This window comes from Rhamphochromis longiceps, linkage group LG6 (assembly GCF_057381845.1).
Source record: "Rhamphochromis longiceps isolate RC_006_pf linkage group LG6, R_longiceps_female_GT1.1, whole genome shotgun sequence".
Lineage (NCBI taxonomy): Eukaryota > Metazoa > Chordata > Actinopteri > Cichliformes > Cichlidae > Rhamphochromis > Rhamphochromis longiceps.
In genome coordinates this window covers 12,962,965-12,984,700 of record NC_140562.1, presented here as the reverse complement: position 1 = coordinate 12,984,700, position 21,736 = coordinate 12,962,965, and the positions used below count along the sequence as shown (strand labels likewise).

Below are 21,736 nucleotides of genomic sequence, written 5' to 3'. Positions count from 1 at the left end.
TTACAAACAGGAGCAGCTGATTAGCATTAGAAAAGCTGAAATAATACCTCAACTGAAGCCAATTGTACTAAATGCACTATATGTGCACTGTTACAAGAATATTTTTCGTTCTATTGCTTTCTATTAATTTATATAATTTTAAGTTAAGCAGGACAGTTCTTTTAAAGAAAGATTTACTTATATTCTCAAAAGTTAAGCATGACAGGCTTCTGTTTAAGAAGGAGACCTGTTTTACTGTGTTAATGTTGTCATTTTGAGCTAAAAATAAATGGCTAAATGATCATTTGTTTCCCATATGGTCATATCACAAAGAATATGCATCTCCTTAAATCAAATTCAAGTCAAATGGTTAAAAAATAATTTCACACACAAAAAAAAAAGAGCTACCACACTGGGAAGGGTGAAGACAACTGGGTTGCCCGGCCTTGGCCACGAGGTGTCCCTTATTTATTTTTCAGGGAGTTGGCAACCCTACCTATGACTATCCCCCACCTGCTGTTTAGTCTTAAATGTCTGACTGTGCTGAGAATATGTGTGAGCTATAGTCAGCATTTTACATGAAGTTTATGATGTGGTTATGTGAAAAAAGATGGAACTACCTCTAAGTTCAATCTCTTAGGAATAACTTAGACATTCGTTGAAAAGAATATCTTCAAGTGGGCGACTGTGGCTCAGGGGGTTGGGAATCGCATCTGTAACCGGAAGGTCACCGGCTCAATCCCTGGGCTCTCTGTCCTGGTTGTTGTGTCCTTGGGCAAGACACTTTACCCTACTTGCCTACTGGTGTTGGCCAGAGGGGCCGATGGCGTGATATGGCAGCCTCGCTTCTGTTAGTCTGCCCCAGGGCAGCTGTGGCTACAACCGTAGCTGCCTCCACCAGTGTGTGAATGTGAGAGTGAATGAATAGTGGTATTGTAAAGCACTTTGGGTGCCTTGAAAAGCGCTATATAAATCCAATCCATTATTATTATTAAGTGTTTTGAATATATTAAATGATTTGAAACATATAATTGACATTAGAGCTAAGTCATGATTTTCTCAGGATGTTCCACTCACTCTGTATCATTGTTAAGTAAATTTATGTTCCTATTTTTTTTAATTAAAAGATTAAATACAGATTATTAAATACTGTATGTGTTACTAGATGTGCATCAGTGGGTCCCGCTGTGTCCCAGACACACAGGTTTCCTGTCCACCATCACATTAGCTGAGTAGCTGGCAAATCTGTGGGGAACAGAAAGTCAGAAGTTTCTGTTTTCAGTTGATTTTGACATGCCACAGACACCATCACACTCAGGCACGTGCAGAGGGGGGGGGGGGGCTAGAGGGGCTTGAGCACCCGCCCCTTTCCTGATGGGTGCCCAAAGTGCCCTTTTGTTGAGGCAAGTTTTAAAATTTTTTTATTTTTTTTTATATGTGTGTGTGCGTGCGGAGTCCTGTCTGTGCCCCTCAACAATAATATTTAACTATTAATCACAGTTTTGCTAAATAAAAGGATCTGGCTTGCATCAGTCACATGATCACATTTAACCAATGATCGCCCTTGACGGCAGAACGCGCTGGTTACGAGCCGGGAACGAGCTCACAAAGAGCACGCGCATTTTTAACGGTCCGGAGCTGTAGGAGAAACACAAGTTAACTCAGAGACACAGACTGATGCGACAAAACCACTAAGTAGGTGTACAGCGCACACTGTAGTGTGTAGCACAAAGGAGTATTAGCTTATTACGTACACGTTGGTAAGCTGTCTTGTTGCAACTGACGAACTGAAACAAACGAGCGTGCTGTGTGTGCAACAGCGCGACAAACATTACCTGACCTTTTATTAACTGCACAAGTAGTGCTGGTCATAGCTGCTGGCTACCTGTGTAAGGCTGTCATGGGTCTGTAGCTCTGTCACCGTTTTAGGGAACATATTTAGTTTTAAAGTATTTAGAAACATATTTAGTTTTAAAGCAAGTTACAGAGCTTTTCCTGCCTTTCTGGAGGGATTATATTTCACTAAAAAACGATCTAATATGCATGTCCACATAATTATGCATTATTATAATTATAATATATTAAAAAAACACACGCTGTATTTTAAAGAACATACATTAAGAAGCAGATTATATTAGATTTATATTTTAAATAAGACAAAAGTTGGATTTTACAGCAGTAAAATGATTGTATCTCTACAGTTTAAAAATGTAATAAGCTTTGCCCTGCACAGAGTGGATAGTGAAACAAATGGAATCATCATAAATACATTATTTCATATTTATTACTTCCCCCTCCTCATTGCTTTATTATTGTAGCTCTAGTAATAAATAATAATGTAAGGATTCTGGATCAGCACCATGATGCCCATAGTATATACAGTATTCTGAAGAAGGTCTAAAATGTCACTGTGTGTGCGTGCATGTGTTTGTTTTATTTAGATGGATTTAAAAAAAAATATTACTCATGATATAACATTGTCCAGACATGGCTGGTAAGGACATGAGGAGGAAACAGTAGGAGCTGTGTGAGGCTACTAAAGGCAGGGCTATAACATTAAACTGTCATCATTTTATTATAGATTAAGTGCAAGAGTTGTTAGGTGTGGATAATTAGATTGTAGTTTATAGCAAGTTGTGCCTTGTTCTCAGATAGACAGCAAGTGGAGAGTGATATATGAAATGATGGGATGGAAGGAAGAAGAGAAGCAAAGAGTGATTCACAGGCAGAGCCTAATTCATTTCTCACAGTTTTTTGTTGCCTTATGGTTCCAAGCGCTGTCACCAATCTTTGCATTTTGTTATTATCTCATGACACTTGTTTAATCAGCTACCTTCTCTCCTATGGACTTTTTAATGTCTGCAGTCTCAGATCAACACAGCCCTGCCCTTCCCATATTAGATTCTTGATGAATGTGTGTTGTTGTTATTCAACCTGGTTCAATGTGCCCCTTTTTAACTTTGAGCACCCGCCCCTTTAAACCTCTCTGCACGGCCCTGATCACACTAATGCAAGGACACATAATACGACGGTTTGTATCAAGTAAACCACGAGGAACAAAGTTTATCTGGACATACTGACATACAAAAAGCTTAACAAACAACACAAACTGACAACTGACCACAGAGCATATAATTAAAGTCATTTTGTTGCTCTGTTGGGCATTTTTAAAGAGACCATGCCTGGTAAGAAAACACAACATTTATACAGCACTGCCCCGTGTGGTCACACCGAAACACAACAGCTTCTCATTTTCGCCTCACTAGTCGTTGCTGAAGGTATAATTTCATCATTCCTTCACCAAAAACAACAAACTAAAATAAAAATGATGAAACTAATCACATTTATTAACTCTTGATGATCTTATTATTAGTTTCTATTATCCACCTACTCTCTTACTGCCTCATCTCACATCCACCCTCTCTACTCAGCATCCTCCAGTTTTTATTTTTCTGTCCTTCCAGAAGAATCAGTCAATATAATCTGTCATCACCAATAAATTCCTGAAAGTTTATATAAGAAGAACTTACAAAATATTTTGTGCAGTATTTTGCAAGACACTTTGGCCAAAGTAAATTATTGTGTTTGCGTGCAAAATTACAGTCATAAAAAGAGCAGCTTATAATAACGTGTTTAAAACTATAAGAATGTAAATTTTATCAAACACACATTGAGGGAGAATAAGTTAACAGCTTTCCTCTGTTTGATAAGCCAACGGCAGGAGTATCACCTGCTAACCATCTGCAGGCTGACTGGAAGTAAAACATCTCCTGCAAACTCAAAACTTACCACTGTTTTACCTTTTTATACAAGTGGCACAAAAATTTAAAGAGACTAAATTTTACTTATAAAATGTTGTTTTTGTCAGTCTGTGAGCTTTGAGTGCAGAAACAGTGAGTACCCTCAAACCCCAAAACACATACTGTGCACACTTTTCCATCTAGAATTCTCCTGTTATTATGTCTCTGGCTTACATCTGGAAGCCAAAATTGCAGCAGCTCCAGTAGTTATTGTGAAATGTATGGATGTATCTTCTGTTTCAAAAATTGTATATAGTCAGCAGAGCAGAGAATAGACAATAGACAACACAATGAGTATTATGAAAGGAAGTGTATGAATACACATTGATGTCTCTGATTTGCCTTCCTCGGCTGTAGTTTGCATTGTGTACAGATGCAAACTACGATCGTGGGGGTGATCGTGGCTCAAGAGTTGGGAGTTTGCCTTGTAATCGGAAGGTTGTCGGTTTGAGCCCCGGCTTAGACAGTCTCGGTCGTTGTGTCCTTGGCCAAGACACTTCACCTGTTGCCTACTAGTGGTGGTCAGAGGGCCTGGTGGCGCCAGTGTCCGGCAGCCTCGCCCTCTGTCCTTGCGCCCCAGGGTGGCTGTGGCTACAATGTAGCTTACCATCACCAGTGTGTGAATGGGTGGATGACTGGTTGTGTAAAGCGCTTTGGGGTCCTTAGGGACTAGTAAAGCGCGATACAAATACAGGCCATTTACCATGACCACGTTTGCATTGATAAAATAATGACAGGAGCAATTTTTTTTTACTGTAGAACTGATACTGATATTTCCAAGAGCAGTAAAACAGCAATAAAACATCATGAAGATGAAAATGCTCCTGTGTCCTCTTACCAGCCTAAAAGGTGAATTTGACTTGCAAATGGCATTAAGGAGTTCTGTCGGGTAGCAGCTGTTTCTTTTTTCTTTTCTTTTTTTAAAAAAGTACTTTCAGTGCTTACTTACTTATCTTTCACCACTATAAGGAACTGTGGGCACAGCAACATTAACTGCCAAAGAAAAGAAGTCTGTCTCTCACTTCTCCTCCACCTCGTGCTGTTACTGGTTGAGCTTTGGTCTTTTGAAGAAACATTTTTCCAATTCAGCTCCCAATTTTAACCAGTTAAGCAACATCTCAAAATTAAAAACACTTCTGGAGGTGAAGAAGGCACATCTGGCTGCCCAATATATATCAACACAGCAGAACCTGTATGACAGTGAATGACCTGGACATAGTGCTTTTAATAAGTAATTACTGATTATTCACATGAAATAAAATTCATATCAATCAACAAGGAACCTTTAAATTTGAACTAGCACCACTGAATGAACAATGGTCTGGGAGGTCAGTTCCTTGGTAATTAATATACAGATTCTCATGACCATTGATGAACAACTACTGATCAAAGGCCATTGATCAATGGGATCAGTGGTGCTAGTTTCAGTCATTTTGCAAATGTACTGTTTATAAGACTGGGGAAACCTGCAGTCAGCTGAGACTGAAGAAGTCACTTGGATGAGTGACGAAACGTTTCTCTCACTGAAAACGCTACGTCCAGATGATGCATGCTCAGTCATCCAGGTAAGCAAATCCCAAAAGGCTGATTCTTTTCAAGTCAAGTAATAATTACAATAATTAACTTGTGGGTGGGGCAAAACACGCCCACACTACTGTTGCTGTGCTCTTAGCTGCTTCCATGCTACGTTAGCCCTCCTGTGGCATGTTGAAGTAAAACCAGAAGTGAATAATAGATCACACTCTCATTACACATACATATAGGATCTTGGGGGTGGGCACAATCACGGAGTCCAAATTACCATCAGGGTGTACACCTCACCCCTGGCGTCGTTGCCCACCTCTCAATTTTAATATACACTTAGACATTGAGGGCTATCAGGAGGGACTATGCGCTTACCTGCCTCTCGGCCTGGGGCTCGGTCACTCAGGCACAGCTGGCGGCCGGCGGAGCTCACGGGCGCGTCACTGCAACTCCCCCTGGCTTCTGCTCCGCGGCTGCTGAGTGAACCCTCATCTGGGACTCTCCTCAGCTCTTACTGGGACAGTGGCGCGGCTGCCCCTCTGTTGGTCTGCCATGGTCTCTTGTGTTCTGGGGGCCTCTGGATGTCTGGAGTTTTGATCTCCTCCATACCTGCTTCATACCCTGGAGGACGGGGCTGTGGCCCCCCCCCACACTCCCTAGCAGATCGTTACATGGAGAAACCTTTGGAATACAAGCGCGCTGATCCACACAGGTATGTACACGGGTGTTCACTGCTCGTAGACTTAAATTACACCTTTCTTGGCCGCTACTTCGAAGCACATCTGTCCTGCGTGCTGCACAACAACATTGAATATTTAGTATTTACTGCTGTTTACACTTAGCTAGATTAATGCGATGGTGTTGTGTTTAGTATGTTGCTTTGTTTTTTTTTTGTTTTTTTGCTTGTTTTCTATTCTTCTCTCAACAGGTGATCCAGGAGATTTTAACTTTTTTTTCTCCCCCCCTTTCTCACTGTCCCTCTCCCCTTCTGTTTTTCCTTTCCTTCCTCTTTCTTCCTCCCTTTCCTATCTCTCACTCATGTCTGTCCCGTCTGTAACATCTGAAAATAAAATATAATAAATAATAAAAACAAAGATCGACCAAATGGACCAATACGGCAATGCCACGATGATCCATTTGGCAAAGTAAATCCATTGGGTATCCTTGTTGGTCTTCAGACAACAATTCTGATGGCTAAAGAACCAAATGGGACAGGCAGAAAAAAAAAAAAAAAAAAAAAAAGAAGTGAATAATAGATCAGCTCATTGTCACCAATATCTGACCAAGGTTTTTTTGTAAATATGGGACTGATATCTAATCAAACTATTGGATTAGTGGGTCCCTAATACTAATAGCCTATGCAAAATAAACAAATAAAAATCTCTTCCAAGGTTGTTAGTGAGTTAAATTTTGTTTGAACAATTATTGCACACTTTCTGTAAATCCAATAAACTTCATTTCACTTCTCAAATATCACTGTGTGTGTCTGTTTAACTGACATTTTTTATTGTAACAACCAACGATTTATACAGGAAAATAATGACTATTAACAATGTTGCCCAAACTTTTGCATCCCACTGTACGTTATACTAACAGTGGACTATTGCAGGCTGCTCTTTTCTTACTTCTTTACTGATTCATCTCACATCTACTCTCTCTACTCTGCATCATCGCACTTTATATTTTTCTTTTCTTTCCCCCGTGTCCTTCTCTATTCCTTTTTCATCTTCCTTTTCTGATTCCATCTTATAATATTCTCAGCCACAGCCTCTCAGAACAATCAGTCAATATGATCTGTCATCAAAAATAAAAGGCTCAAAGTTAATATTACAACGACTTCTCAAATAAGTATTTTGAAATTATGGTCAGTGATCATAAAATATCCTCCACAGCGTTTGCCATGACACTGAAAATTGAGCACAGATACTTCCTGTTTCGAGTGATCATCTGTTAGTTGCTCATGTGCACGAGTCATGTAGCACCAAGAGACTGATTAAATGTTAGAACAGGAGACTGTGCAGCACCCACTGGACCATAGTACATGTAGAGCACTTTTAGAACGGTAAACACGACTTTTGAGTGAATTTATGGTGACATACATGGCACAGTCTGACAAAAATACTATTAGCAACAATTTCATTCTTCCTCCAAAGTGTGCAGCACTCATACGGTGCAAGACAAAATGCCAAAATGCCAAAATGGAACAGAACAAAATAAAAACCTTGAAAAACAACAACTCTATGAATAACGTCTTCTGTTTTCACAGACAGTGAAAGAATCAGAGAGAAAGAAGTGTCATGAGAAACAAAACAGATGGTTTTATCAGGTGGGAGTGGGAAAACTGCATAACGCTCTCTCTTCACTTCCTCATCTCACCTGTTTTGTCTCTCTGTCCTCAACTATATGTACACTATTACACTGTGGTAATATTTAATCAAGTTTAGGGAGGAAGGTGACAGACTCTCTCTGCTTGCCTCTGTTTGATTAGCTAACAGCAAAATGCTGCTAAATGCAGAAAGTTTGGAAGTAAAGCAAACAAAGCAGCAGCAGAGCCAACAGAGCCAAACTAGAACCACATATCTAGTGGTTCTAGTTTCACTTGTAAAGAAACATTGTGCACACACACACACACACACAAGGACCATGTTAACGTTTCACACTCTCAGGAACCGAAGCTGTAGGACATAACTCTAGTCTGATATGTTATATACTGCAGGTGAAACTGCACAACACAACAGCTGTGTCAGGCTCTTTCTTGTTCACCTTCAGTTGACTCAGCTCATATTTCACTGCTGTGGTTTAAACTCCTGTTTGCTTTGAAAAGACAATGACAAGAAAACACAATTATGGATTGGATTATTGTAATTATGATATTCAAAAAACACATTTTAAAGAAAATACATGATTGTATTTTATACAATAATACATAAACGTTGTGCCTGCACCGAGTGGATAGTCAAACAAATTGAATCATCATACATACATTATTGTATATTTATTACTTCATTTTTTTATTCTTATCGCTTTTTTTTTATAGCACTAGGAATTAACAATAAGGGAAGGATTCTGGATCAGCGCCATGATGCAAACTTGTGGTCACAGTTTGAGTATGTGAGCGAGAGGAGCAGCGGAGGAGAGGAATTGGACTTTTCTGTGAGAGAGTGGAGCATGTTGGACCCTTTCCCTGTTTCCTTCGGACCCTGGAGCCCCGGACCGCCTTTTCACTGGCACTCTGTACATATATTCACCTGGTGTTTTCTCACTGTAAATAAACGCACTGTCTTCTTTCACAAGGAATTCCTGGTGTCTGAACATGTCAGAAAGTGTTACAGACTAGTTGAGAAAAACTGCTGCATATGTTTTTAGTCCGGGTAAGAAAAAAATAAAACTAAAAATTTAATCTTCTGTTGCACCATCTGAGCCCATAGCAGAACCTTTGAAACATCATCATATGTGACAACAGTCAAGACAAAGGCCACTTTAATTTACATAGCAAAATATCACAAATTTGACCCAAAAGGCTTTGTCACCTGGACACATCACAAACTGATCTGAAACAGCACAGAGTGAATATCAGAAAAATATGATGAAAAATCAAAGAAACAAACTGATTATTATTAAAATTGTGCTGTTATTAAAAAGCTAAGAATATGATCAGGGAGGATGTCAAACAACTTTTTATCCAAAAATTGATTTATATTTGATTATGAGTATTATGCGAACATGAATGACTAAGCTGCGCTGAAAGAATAAGAAATACCAACAAAAACTTAGAAAGTAGTAGCTGACCACTGAAAGAGGCACAGAGAAAGGTTTTAAGGCTGTTACCACAACTGATATGTGTTGCTTCTTGAAAATGTTGCTTCTCATAAGCAAGTATTGAACTGAACAGGAAATTCTAAGGCCCCGAGTTTTGTGCTCAGTGAGCCAGACGTAGTTGTTCAGCAGTATCACTTATTAAAATACAGGAAAGTGCAATACAAAATACAAACAAAAAAGAAAATAAACACATTGTTAAATTAAGTCAGTCAATATCTTGCTAATTGAAGAACAGATGTTTTATAGTTTTTCCTTTATGCTACTCTTAGAAAAAGATATACACACACCCTAAAAAGTTGTGTGTGTATAAATTAACTTCAACTTTGAAATTATTCTGTTAAAAAACAACTTATTTAACAAATGCAGTATCATTTCCTGGAGTATGTGGATGACAAAGACTACAAATAATGAGGACACTTTTTTGTTAAGATGAAGAGATGTTCAACATTTGCATGAAAACTGTCCCAACGAACCAATGGGGTTTTGTTGATAACATTAGGCTCTTTGATTGGTGGATCCATCACTAACACAGTGAGAACAGGCTTAAAAGGGTCCCAGCACAGCATTCACTGCAAGCTGAATGACAGCAATGGCTCATCTGAAGTTCCTCCTTCTCCTCCTGTGGGTTGGTAAGTGAACTACTGCACTCACTTCCTGTGCTTGTTTGAACTTTGTCTGTTTGAGCTGTTCCTTAGGTTATGACACATCTATGTTAATAAAGGCTTGTTTTGCTTGTTTTGTGTTAATATCATGTATGTCCTTCTAATTCTTTGTTTCTCCTTTGATATCAGTTTTGTACATTTGTCAGAATTTCCCAGTATCAGGAACACTCGCTCATACAATATGTTTGAATTTCATCAGTTATTTATGATAAATCTTTTTAGCCTAACAACTGGCTGAGAAAGATAATGTTGTTCAGACAGTGAACCAACTATTTGTAAGTAAATTACTGGGCTTATTTCAGGTGTCACAGAGAGCGCAGTCCTGGATTTACACAAAAGAATCTTCAACGGTTATGACTGTGAAAACACCAAGCATCTGTACCATGTGAAAATAACTGCAACCAAAGGAACAGCTGTTTCTCGATGTGGAGGCTCTCTGATCCACAGAGAGTGGGTTCTAACTGCAGCTCACTGTTGGATAGATCAACCTGGATGGTGAGAAAATGAGAATTTCACTTAAAACTTAAGATTAGACAGAATCGAAAAGGCCAGAGGCAAAAATCATTACTGATATTTGTTCTTTATTTTCATAATAAAGACTTTGTTATAACCATTTCCATTGTTTAGGACTATGTCTGCATATGTAGGAATTCATCCAGGTCCAGGAAGTATGGTTACAATTAAGGATCACCAAATCTTTGAGGACCAAACAGGAAAACATGACATCATGCTACTGAAAATCTCACCAGCATCGATCAGGACTGACCTTGTTCAGTTACCTGATTGTACCGTTCCTCCGAACATGTGAGTTCCAACACAAGCATGATAGGTTTTCTTTTTAAACTGTTGTTGTAACCTGAATTATTTAGATTTTCTTACATGCTTAAAGCAAATCTGCAAGTATGCTTTAGAATGAGAATAAGACTCTTTACTTTAGGAGATGCATTCATGACCCAGAGTAAAGGACAATAAAATATGAGAGTGGCATAAAATTCAGAGAATAATCAGAAATTTAATGTTTAATTTTTGAATCCTCAAAGTTAATTTAGCTTTAGTCATAGTGAACTGGAAATACCCAGCCTGTGGACTCCAATCATATGAATTTATCTTGTACTCACAACACATGGATGGACTAATTAATTATTATTCTTTAATTTGTAGAGGAAATGAAATTAAAATTGCAGGCCTTGGTGGTTATCTAGTAGATCTACAGAACATCGCACGTAAGACCTATTTTATTTTATTTTTTCATTTTTCTAGCTTACTTTAGAATTTGATTTTGGCTTGTGAACCTTTTTAATTTTACAACTGTGATGACATGCAGTATTTATTTGATTTTATGGTGGATATACTCTCAGTTTCCCTCCTTTTTAAATGCTGCTCAGCTTCACACATTTTGTTCCAGAAATGAGTGAAAGCGTGTTTCTGATCTGATTTCATTGCATGAAACACTGAGTAGCTTTTGTTCTTTTCCTCTTTTTTTTTAGTCCCTGATGAACCGCCTCATCTCAGGTGTGCAAAGATGCATGTTGTTAACTGTGAGCTTAATCTCACTCCATGTAATTCACCATTATTATGGCCAAATGGAAACACGATGTGTTATGAAGAAGCTGGAGTGGACACATGTCCGGTGAGCTGCCATGCTGCTAACGTTTACTCTCCATTATCAGATGTTTTAAAATAAACCTATGGATTATATTTTCTTTCTCAGGGTGATTCTGGTGGTGGAGTGTTATTCAACAACATGATTTATGGTGTTCATGTTGGAAGTGAGGAATGTGTCTGTAGCGGATCAGCTGTTTCTCTGAAGGTCTGCTCTTACATTGGTTGGATAAAAAACTTCATTACACCAAATAATGGAAAATAATTCAATTAAATAAGATTTCAAGAAAAAAAATTAAACAATCAGCTCTACAAGAAATATGTGTGGTGTGATTTGTTTCTATCCCAGAACTACTTTTTCTCAGAAATGTAAATTTATGTGTATAAAACCACACACCTTATGTGTGGTGTGAATATAGTTTCAGATAGTAGATCATTTTGTTCTTCAGAAACTGTGAAATTGACACTGTGAAGATGGAAACCGGGTTCGTGACATGCCATCAATCAGCTGCAGGACACCTAATGATGAAACACCGCTTCATAAGTCAGAATAACATTTTGGAAAGGATGGACTGGACGGAAAGGAAAATTCGGAGGTCATCAAGAGTCACCTCTAAGTCCTCCAGCGCATCATCTGTGAGCGGACAAGAAACTGCTGCTAAAATCGCTGCAGCTCAAGCAACATTGAAAATCATACATGAACAACAGTGTCAGCAAGCAGAGCTTCTGCAGCTGGAAGCTGAAAATAAAAGACAGATTGCAGAATAAACAGCTGAGGCCTGTAGATGATGTTTAAGGATGGAGGAAGAAGAAGCACAGTTGCAAGCAAAACTTGAGGTTGAAAATGCTGCCAGGCGAAAGGTTTTGGAAGAGAAGTGCAAGGAACTGGAGTGATTGGAAGCACTCAAACAGTTAAGGCTGCTAAGGCATCCATGCAAGTGTAAAAGCAAGAGCAAGATGAAGATTCAGGAGAAGAAATTAAGCAGTTACTACTTGCATGAAAATCTGAAAGGGAAAAGGAAGGAGACTCAAGTCATCACACAAGTCACATATGTAACTCACATATGTGACAGATGTTCACCACAACAAGCTATTATACAGCCACAGCATGACGGTAGCATTGCAGCACTTGCCATAGCAGATTCTATTAGTGCTAGTCATCTTCCTATGCCAAAGCCAACTACATTCAGTTGTGACCCACCAAAGTATAAGAACTGGAAAGCTGCCTTTCAAACTTTGATCAAAAGAAAAAAACACACCAGCCTCTGAGAAAATCTACTATTTGTGCAAGTACGTTAGTGGACCAGCTAAGAAGGCTGTTGAAAACTATTTCCTGTTAGGCACTGAGGCTGCTTATAAAGCACCATGGGAAGTTTTAGATGAGAGATTTGAAAACTCTTTTCTTATTGTCAAAGCCTTTAGAGATAAACTTAGTGCATGGCCTAGAATTGGCTCCAAGGACAGTTTAGAACTTAAGTGTTTGTAGACTTCCAGCGTAGCTGTGAAGCTGCTGAAAGCCAGATTAAGGGTCTACAGGTCCTTAATGACTATAATGAGAATCAAAAAAATCCTCTCTAAGCTTCATGATGGGCTGACTTCAAGGTGGAACAGAAAGGTCTCGATGATAGAAGAGAAGACTTCCAAGCTTAGCCAGTTTGTGCAGTTTCTCATAAGGGAGGCCAGGATTGCATGTAATGTTGTGATTTCACTCCATGCCTTGAAACAGTGTGATGGAGAAGGCCAAAGCACAGTGGCCGGGGTGGGTATCTTGCTGTCTGTGCGTTGGAGTTTTTCCCAATGGGAGAGAGGAACAGGTCCTGTGCTTTTGGTTCAAGAAACGGGTCCTGACAGTTGTCTGTGTGCCGAATGACAGTTCAGAGTACCCGGCTGTCTTGGAGTCCCTGAGTGGGCTGCTTGAGGTTGCTCCACCTGGGGCCTCTTATATCTTATTGAGAAACTTGGGTGCTCATGTGGGCAATGACATGAGCACCCAAATAAGGGCTATGGTTACCGTGATCATTTACAAATATCTCTAAATCACAGAAAATACTAAAAACTCTTAAATTTTTTATCGCATAAAAGTTATTTTTGAGTAGAAATAAAAAGATGGTTTTTGCACTAGGATTTGTAGTGGTCTGAAACTTACACAGACTGCAATTTTTCTCATTATGACACAATGCCAAATCTTACACTTCAAAACCCTTCGTTTAGGCTGACTGGCATCTGACTATTTAGACCTGTTTTCTCTTGTATTTCCCTGCCTAAGGTTTCTGACCGAAAAGAAGAATCCTGATACAAGCCGCAAGCAAACATGTATATGAATCTACAGCCTGCAGAAAAGAGTGATGCATGCATGCAGTACAGTAACATTCAAAAACACATGGACTGCTCAGGATTAACTGACTAAAACCACAATGCCAGTTGCTGGGATAGATTGTAAAAAAGTACTCTGGATTCACCCCAGTGTCATCTCCCTGGTTTCAGTATGATGGCTAAAAATGATTTGTAGATGGATGGATAGATATCTCTTCACTGATGTCAACATCATAGACTCAGATGATAAATGGTAAATGGTCTGATTGTTATATAGTGCTTTTCTACTCTCCAAGAGCACTCAAAGCGCTTTATATAACATGCCCCATTCACATATTCATACAAGCACTTTCTCCTATTCTGAAGTGCATTGTATTTAACATTCACACACACATTCATGCTTCAATTGATACATCGAAGAGCAACTTGGGGTTAGGATCTGGGTCAATAATGAAGAAAATTATGTTGTCCTTCGCATGATTAAAAAAAACCTCTGATCATTCTGGCAAAACCTCACAAAATAACTAAAGTTGTATCTTTGCTGAAAGCCACACATCTTCATGATCGCAAAGAAACAGTAAACATGATAAGCATTTATGAGCTTTCAGCACACAACAAAACTGAAAATACAGTGGACATATAGATCATGTGGACAACTGCTGCTGTTTGCAAGAACTGGAGGACACTTTGAAATAACTGTAAATTTGTTACCTGATCAAAATTTTTTTTTAGCTATACATATTTCAAAAAATTAAAAAAACATAACACTTATTAACAAAACATATAAAAAAAACATTTCATTCACAAAGAGATGAATTTCATTCCTTTGTGTGTGTGTGTGTGTGTGTGTGTGTGTGTGTGTGTGTGTGTGTGTGTGTGTGTGTGTGTGTGTGTGTGTGTGTGTGTGTGATATGATGTAAGTGCTCTATGTGATTTGATTTTTATTAAGCTATTTCCAAGGTCACAAACAGAATTTTAGGCTTGCAGACTAATGTTAAAGTTTAACTTTTTGGAACTGCAAGTATGCTTGTATACCATCTGTAGGAGGGACAATGGGTTGACCCTGCTATAATTTTCTTGAGCAACTGTGTGTTCAGAGGCCCAGGCTGACTGGCTGCCTATGCACCATCCCATTAGTTAAGTAGTTGTGAGGCATTGTGGGGATCAGAGAAGGACAGTCATCAATCAATCATTTCACAGAATTACTTGATTTGTAAACACAGTAGGGTTCTGAGACATTGTGGTAAATGGCCTACTTCCGATATTGCACTTTTCTATTCAAAGCACTCTATACAAGATAAGCAATTTCTTTCTGTGCTTAAGTGCTTCCTATCTAACATCCTAACAACATAGCTAGGATGATTGGGATGGGTATAAAAAAACAGAACTAAGTTAACCGCAATCTGCAATCTACTGACATCCAGTGGTGAAAATTTTACACACCATAACATCAGTGAACTCAGGAACACCGCATGCAGAACACCGTTCCAGAAACATATTTTTGAGGTCAGACACTGATGATGGATGAGCTTAAAGTCTCTGCTCTAATTCATCCCAAAGGTGTTCTGACGGGCAGAGGTCAGGACTCAGGGTGGAGCCCAACTCCACAAAAACAACCCCACGTCATGAGCCCCGCTCCACCAAACTTTACACTTTGCACAATGCAGTCAAACAAGTACGATTTTCCTGCTAACTGCCAAAAGCAGACTCATCTATCAGATTGCGACATGGAGAAGCGTGAGCCCGGGGTAACAAGCACTGAGTTATCTAAGAACTGTCTTCTGTTCACAAAAGGAATCTACACTTCCAACTGCAAACATGTCTTGAACACACACACACACGTACACCAACATATACTTTTATGGTATTACATAGATGTGCTTGTCTGTCAAATTAAACTGTTATATTCAAATGGGCTCAATCTCAAAAAATGTTATTGTTTGACAGTAGTTTATCTATATTGCCTCTTTCATATCAGATTTTGTATGTTAACTGAATTTTTTTGTGTCCTTTCTTAAACCGATGGTGATTTGCTAATAGGGTCATTTTGTCTCAACTCAAACAATTTTTAGAATTTTTCCTGGTCCTTCCAACCATGAAATTAAATCAGGATCTGTCATCAGGGAAATGTACCACAAAAAATTCTAGGTATGGTCTAGTTAAATTATATTATTAAAAAAAAACGTATTTAAGGTCCCATATTTGAGCAAACACCAAAAAGAATTTGAAAAGTACTCTACATGTTTTATTTTGTCCATTCGTCCATTGTCTTCTGTGTATCCTTAATAGGGTCATAACTATAAACCATTCAGAAAAAATGACCAAATGTTTTGCAGTGTGGCGGTCCACGTCCATGTTGATTTCTTATCTATGGAATCAATTTCTGTTACTGTCAGTCTCCTGAAAATTACAATACCACTACAATACAATACTAACTGGCAAGAGAAAATATTTTGTGAATGAAACATAATTCATGTTCATTATTATTGTTATTATTATTATTATTATAACAATAATAATAATAATAATTATTATTATTATTATTACATGAATGCCTATACTTTCATTGATATTTGGAAAGTAGTAAAATATTTTTTACTACTACTGTATAGTTAAGAGTTTAATGATAATGTATTATCATATATCATTGCTTATTTATTTTTACAGTATCCACTAGAACAGCGGCATATGGAGCCTCTTGCAGAAAGGCAGAGAGGTGACAGTCATCATCCTGGCAAACTAACCACAAAATATCAAAGTTAACCTAATAATTTAAGAGGAAAATATTCCACATCAGTTTTATATGGACTAACATTACTGTTCTGTTATGAGTTTAAGATTGAGCTTCTTTTAAATGCTTTATATTCAGTTTAATCTTCAGTCGCACTGGGGATTAATAAAGTAAACAATCTCTCTGTATGCCTGTGTAGCTATCTATATTATAAGACATTAAACTGTATTAATTAAATAACAAATAAAATCACAGCTGAAGACTTGAGCACCATGTGACATGATTAACTGTTCGCAGGATTACTAAAATGATTGAAACATGAAGGTGTTTTGGCAAAAAAGCTGGTCAAACATTAAACTGCAAAACTGAAAGTGCTGTTTGAGTCTGAACATTTTCAACTCACCACCAGAAAAAGATGCTGTTCTCCACAATATGTAAATAAGGATAGAGTATAGGCGATATCAGCAGCTGGATCAAAATGAGAATTTTATATCCCCCATAGTTGAGTATAGGCATTCAATCCAAAAGGTCACATGTTGTGGAGAAATAATGTGAATCTTTTGTGCATTCAAATGTTTTATTTTTATTTTAATAGCACAACAAATAATACATTTGTTAATAAATCTTATTCAGACACAAGTTTGCTTGTTGCTTGCTTCCTCACAAACGACCATTTCTGCTCCTTACATTCATCACCCTGAAAACAGCACAGTGAACAAATCATACTGAAACACTGTGTTTATTTCAGTTACAAAAGTTATTTTTATTTTAGGTTTCATGAAACACATATATATTGTTGGCAGTACTTTAGATGAAGGCAGCATGCTGCTCTCAGACTTACACTTAAACTCAAAGGGTCTATAATCTCTAAACATATATATGCTACAAAGAAATCCTGTCTGGGCAGCGTCTGGATTTGGACTTAAGAGCTCGTTGGCATTTCTAAAACAATAGCAAACCTGCACACCATACATTGTTTTGTTTTTTGTTTTGTTTAAAGTTGTAGATATACATTAGAGACATGGCAGATTTGCATATATTCTTCAGGGTCTGCAGTCCTTTTCTCTTCTTCTGTGCTCCTGTGAGAATCTAAAACAAAGGTCACATAAATCATGGGGTTAAATTGATGCCTGTGGGACAAAATTACTCCAACAATATTCAGGACAAATTTATTTTTCCTCTGCAAAAAAATGAAATTGAGTACAAAGCATGTGAAACTTTTCTGTCTTGTGTTGTGTTCATTTATGTCTTTTCTTTTCTCTTTAATGTTTCTGTCCATTATATGTGCAAGAACAAACTTCTGAATCACCTCTTAGTGATAAGTGTCTACAGTTTCCTTTCTCGTTTGGCTCTGGACGAAGGCAGTCGCACTTTTCTCCTCTCCCTCTTCCTTCTCTTTCCTGCTTGGCTTCTCAATGTCCTTGTTTAATCTCGTCTACTTTTCTACTTTTGCCCTGGATGACTCTCACGGTCTGTTACAACCTAAAAGAGGAATTATGGATTTGAACAACTGGTCTGATTGCAACTGAGTCCAATTTCACTGCAGATGTAAACATTGCATGTGACAAATAAAAGGCTTGATTGAATAGCTTCAGACTTATGTTCAAAGAAAAGAAAAGAAGCCCTCAAACCTCTGCTCTACTTTATGTGTTCATTTAATGAGCGAGTTCACTTTGTTTCTCTCTTCTCTCAAACGTCTAATCTCTCTTCCTCCTCTTCCTCTGTGTTTTATTCAGTCGTACCGTTTACAGCAGCGAGCAGGGCTTCTTCTTGACCTTGGCGGGCTGAGGGCAGAGGACGGCACGAATGGCCTCATCAAACACAGTCTTCAGACCACGCTGGGTCAAGGCTGAGCACTCCAGGTATTTGACTGCATCTATACATGCGAAGACACATATATGTTAATAAAAGAAGAGAAAGAACTACAAAGACAAAGTAAGAGAAGAAAGGTTTGCTGGTAGTGGAGAAGAATAAGTTCAACTTTCAAAGAACACTATAGTCAACTACAGCTACTATACTTTTACTGTGATGCCAGGAAATGAGGGGAATAACAAAAATTTGCAGAGGCAGTCAGGCTACAAAGTTCTCTAGCATCTTCATCTGCTAGTTTCATATCTTCACTGGTGAGGAGAGCTTCAAATCTTAAAGTGCTTTTCAAGCAAATAAAGTAAGAGTGACTGACCTATCTCCTTAGCCAGAGCTAGGCCCTGTGGATAGGTGATAGGCGCCAGCTTCTTGTCCTTCAGTTTCTCAATGGTATCCTTTTCATCCCTCAGATCCAGCTTAGTGCCAACCAGGATGATGGGCGTGGAGGGGCAGTGGTGACGGACCTCAGGGTACCACTGGCAGAATACAGAGTAAAGGAAAACTAAATAAGAGGCAAGAAAGGGGAACACGCAAAATCAAGGAACGTGTTAGAGGCAAAAAACAGAATCAAAGGTGGAGGGAGATGAAGCTCTGATGCCAGGTGTTACAGAAAGGTGGATGAAGGCATGAAAAACAAATGATATGCTGTAGCTATTAAAGATGAGAGAAATACATCATCCAACTTTCACCCACAGCATCAATCATTCATTCACATCAATTATTAGACCTGTTTAGGCTTTTTCTCCATTTTGTAATCCAAGTACCTATTTTTTTTCCTCTATAATAAATTACTGCTTTTGTTCTGTTTGTTCTTTTTTACATTTTGTTCCTCGGCAGCTGAGAGACAGGCCTCATAAAAAACAGCCAAAACTCACCTTAGCTCTGACGTTCTCATAGGATGCCGGGCTAACCAGGGAGAAGCAGATTAGGAAAACATCCTGGATGGAGAGACAAGGAGACAAAGAATTAGAATAGCTGCTGCAGTTTTAATTAGCTGACATGTTATACAAGTTCTGTCTCTGTAACTTTATGTCCATTAGTTACTGTGTGTGCCTGTGTGAGTCTGTACCGTCTGTGGCTAGGACAGTGGGCGGAGCCTGTCATAATCTTCCTGTCCAGCTGTTTCCCAGAGGCCCAGGTTGACTGGCTTGCTGTCCACCATCACAATATTTGTCGAATCTGTGGGGAGAGTAGAGAAGGTCAGCGATCAGCCAACAAGTCATAGGCAACCTTTCATTTCATTGGTTATTCATTCATTCAACAATCTTTCAATTCACTGATTGTTTAACCAGTGAAACTCCTGTAATGGAGAAAAAAACAGGACCATACTTGAAATACCACTGTTCACAAAAACATTAACAACAACATTACTTTGGTTAGTTTGACACAAAAGCCATCCTAACCATGTCTAGCAAGAGAGAATAATACATAATAAGGCAGGGCTGCCCCCGTGTGGTCTCATAGTAGAATAACAGTTTAATTTCTCATTTTTAAAAACTTGAGAAATTTCATATTCATATTCAAATGTATTCAGGCTCAAATGAAACTGATAACACAAATGTTTGCAGACACAGATGTTTTTTTTACAGAAAGAAAGAGACTAGTGTACCAGATTAATCCTGTTTTATGGCCTGTCCGAGGTCTACCCCGCCCTTTGCCTAATGACAGCTGGGATAGGCTTCAGTCTCCTTAATGACCCAGTAGTTAAAAAGATGGATGGATTTCCTGAAATAGAAAAGTCACTGAAATAACGTAAACTGTCAAACATAGAACAACTATGACAAACAGTCAACACTATCTGAGATCCTGCTGGTGGTTAGGGAGGATATACGTGATTCTGTTTGTTGTTTAAACATATTTATAGAGTTAAGAGTTCAGATTGCTGGAAGAACAACATTCACGCAGTCTGATTGCTGTTTTTCTCCCAAAATGTAGAAACACCTGCTAACCATGGCACACTCTGCTTTTCCATTAGGTCTGTGCAAATACTACTTAAGTACACTCATCCTCCTGTGCCATTAGTGATATTAACAGAGTGTATTTTTTGACATATATAATATAGTTAGTATAGTTATTATACTAGCCGTAGCTGCCCCGCTTATTTTAGACATTCACAATAAAAAAGTAAGCGATAATATTTCAATATCAAACGTCATAATTAAGGTCAACATCTAAATAATGCTGTGTACAGACTCACACAGGTGTTAAATTACAGCATAAACTTACCTTAGACCTTCCTCCGTCATTCTCCTCCTAATTGTGCTCGGAGACACAGAAAACATATCGGCAATTACCCCGATGGTTATCCAGGACAGCACTAAAGTCCTGAGTGCTGCAGCCGGGATTTCAAGACGTGGACGACCAACATTTGAAGACTGTTCTTCCTCGGCGTATTCCAAACGAACACGGTGCTGAATTGATCTTAAACTTTCGACAATGCTGTCATCGATGCTAACATCTTGAAGAGCAATTATCATCCCAAGCATTTCAGAAACATCATCTAAACGACTCAAAACAGTATCTACAGGTAAATGATCCCTCTCTATCTGATCTGCTAAAATGAGCAGAATTGACTGAAGTTCACACCAGTCCGCCATCCTCCCTGACCTTTGACCTAGCACGTTTTTGCTACCTGTGGCAGCCGTCCGCGGAGCAGGTATCCAGGAAAACTAGTCGATAGTAAACGATCAGCCAATAGGCGCAAAAGTCAAGCCCACTTGTTGTGTGCCCACCTTATTACTAAATTAGGCAGAGCACTCTGAATTGAATCAGGACATAAAGCACGGTCTTTATGTTGCTTTATTGAACACTGTCCATCTTACAACTAGCCACTTAACAGGGCTTCCTTCGGACAACCACATCCGGTTCAAAGGTCATCACATTAAGACATAGCCATATCAATACATGACACCCCCTTTTCCTTAGATTCAAACTTTAGTTGTAATAACTTTGATGTCTTTTTTTCCCCAACATTGAACATTCTTCTTGTCTTACTTTCTAACAATTATATAATCTAAATGTCTCACCACACATGTACCTTTCTTTTTTCAATATATACATGTCGAAATACACATATGAACTTGAAACTTGCCAAATGTAAGTTACCTCTTCACCTTAACATATTATAGTTCATTTCACCACAAAATCACGAAACCTCTCGGGTATCTTTTTAGCCCTCTGTGATCTACTTGGTCTCTCTGGCCCCTGGGAGCCCTCTTGTGGTGTTGGAGTGAAGGTGTCAGTCTTTGTGGGTGTTTCACCTTCCTCCCTTTCAGGTATTGTGTCATAGTGTCCTTCTCTGGTCTCATTTGTCTCGTATTTCTTCACATGTGTGGTATTCCGGTGATAGCGAGCTCCTGTTGGTGATTCAATAATGACTTGGTTTCCAGTTCTGCTTACAACTTTATGTGGTGTTGTGTTGAATGGTGTTGTAAACTTGT

General features: G+C 38.6%; 1 long non-coding RNA gene and 1 pseudogene across 2 annotated transcripts; one reads left to right on the top strand and one right to left on the bottom strand.

Annotated features, from left to right (window-relative positions):
* The first annotated feature begins 9,706 nt into the window (after positions 1 to 9,706).
* LOC146667594 (uncharacterized) lies at positions 9,707 to 10,580 on the top strand. Its single transcript, XR_014911958.1, has 3 exons — positions 9,707 to 9,751; positions 10,087 to 10,279; positions 10,412 to 10,580. It is a non-coding gene; the product is annotated as an uncharacterized LOC146667594 (long non-coding RNA).
* Positions 10,581 to 17,081: 6,501 nt separating this feature from the next.
* LOC146667593 (ras-related C3 botulinum toxin substrate 2-like) lies at positions 17,082 to 20,773 on the bottom strand (annotated as a pseudogene). The gene is made up of 7 exons (XR_014911932.1): positions 20,523 to 20,773; positions 19,586 to 19,596; positions 19,366 to 19,475; positions 19,172 to 19,234; positions 18,613 to 18,772; positions 18,173 to 18,306; positions 17,082 to 17,519 (listed from the first exon to the last, which is right to left on the bottom strand). The product of XR_014911932.1 is annotated as a ras-related C3 botulinum toxin substrate 2-like (transcript).
* Between the last annotated feature and the right edge of the window lie 963 nt (positions 20,774 to 21,736).